The sequence below is a fragment of the Symphodus melops genome (genome assembly GCF_947650265.1).
Source record: "Symphodus melops genome assembly, chromosome: 7".
NCBI lineage: Eukaryota > Metazoa > Chordata > Actinopteri > Labriformes > Labridae > Symphodus > Symphodus melops.
The window spans coordinates 29,200,190-29,201,758 of NC_136697.1; the positions used below are offsets into that span (position 1 = coordinate 29,200,190).

The window sequence follows — 1,569 nt, forward strand, 5'->3', positions numbered from 1 at the left end:
GACTCTACCTCCTGTAGTTTAGAGACTGTAGGTACCAGCAGGTCTGATAACTGCAGACTCTACCACCTGTAGTTTAGAGACTGTAGGTACCAGCAGGTCTGATAACTGCAGACTCTACCACCTGTAGTTTAGAGACTGTAGGTACCAGCAGGTCTGATAACTGCAGACTCTACCTCCTGTAGGACATTTAGAGACTGTAGGTACCAGCAGGTCTGATAACTGCAGACTCTACCTCCTGTAGTTTAGAGACTGTAGGTACCAGCAGGTCTGATAACTGCAGACTCTACCTCCTGTAGTTTAGAGACTGTAGGTACCAGCAGGTCTGATAACTGCAGACTCTACCACCTGTAGTTTAGAGACTGTAGGTACCAGCAGGTCTGATAACTGCAGACTCTACCTCCTGTAGTTTAGAGACTGTAGGTACCAGCAGGTCTGATAACTGCAGACTCTACCTCCTGTAGTTTAGAGACTGTAGGTACCAGCAGGTCTGATAACTGCAGACTCTACCTCCTGTAGTTTAGAGACTGTAGGTACCAGCAGGTCTGATAACTGCAGACTCTACCTCCTGTAGGACATTGAGAGAAAGCAGACAGATAAACAGTACATAACATATCTTGTGGTTCTACTATTTTGGGAAAATGTAATCAGATTAGATTAAAAAATATTTATGATACACAATGATAATTTATTCAAATGAATTGTTTGTTCATACAGTTGTTGTAATTCATAGTCATACAGTCACACAGCTGCCTGTAATTATACATCTGGCCAGTAGGGGGTTTCATGTGCACATTGGCTCAAGTGTTACTCTATCATGTCAGTGTGTAGAGATAGTAACACCCAGGTGTTTCACCTCCTCTTTGATCGCAATACCTTGAATAGACACTAGGGGGAGGTCATGGATTGACATTAACTCGATGGAGCCAAATAAGCAAATAAGGGAAGTAAGAAGCAGCGCGTGCGTGTGACGTACGAACCGTAGAAGAAGAAAGGCGGAAGTAAACAGACTCGAGTCTGGTTGTTGTTTGCATCAGGTGAGTGATTTAAAATCATTACATGAAAAACTAAAACTGTGTGTTTTTCACTCTGGACTATGACGTCACACAGACGTTTACAGCAGCTCTGTCAGCACGTGTTAGCTTCCGCTAGTTAGCTCACTGCTAGCTGCTTTATTTAATTTATTCAGTGAATAAACGTTTCGACCCTGTTATTGATAATTATTATAATCATACTGGTATTTAAATCACAATTATAGAGCTACAGACATTTATTCTGAAAACAGTTAGGGCATACTTCCTGTCTGTCAGTTAAAAATAAGGTTTCATGTTGTAATCATGCTTTTATTCTGAAAGTCAAACTTAGAGACTCGTGTTTCAGACTAAACAGGTAAAGTTAAAAGACCAATCAGAGAGCTGGTGACGTAATCTTACTCTGTGATCTGGAAGGAAACGCTAAATGGCGAAGGGAGAGAGACTGCAGTACCCATTTTAAACACTAGGGGGTTTTAAACAGCACTTCAACATAGCAGAGTCTCAGATCTCTGGTTTTCTGCTCTATGTTTCACTGGCC

General features: G+C 41.6%; 1 protein-coding gene across 2 annotated transcripts in view; it reads left to right on the top strand.

Annotated features, from left to right (window-relative positions):
- The first annotated feature begins 939 nt into the window (after positions 1-939).
- LOC306827096 (uncharacterized protein) overlaps positions 940-1,569 on the top strand; it is a 10,859-nt gene continuing 10,229 nt past the window's right edge. The window contains exon 1 of one of the 2 annotated variants that reach the window (XM_079348753.1): positions 940-1,034. The gene's annotated coding sequence lies outside the window, so the exon portion shown is untranslated. The remainder of the gene's footprint in view (positions 1,035-1,569) is intronic. The other variant, XM_079348752.1, reaches the window with a different exon arrangement.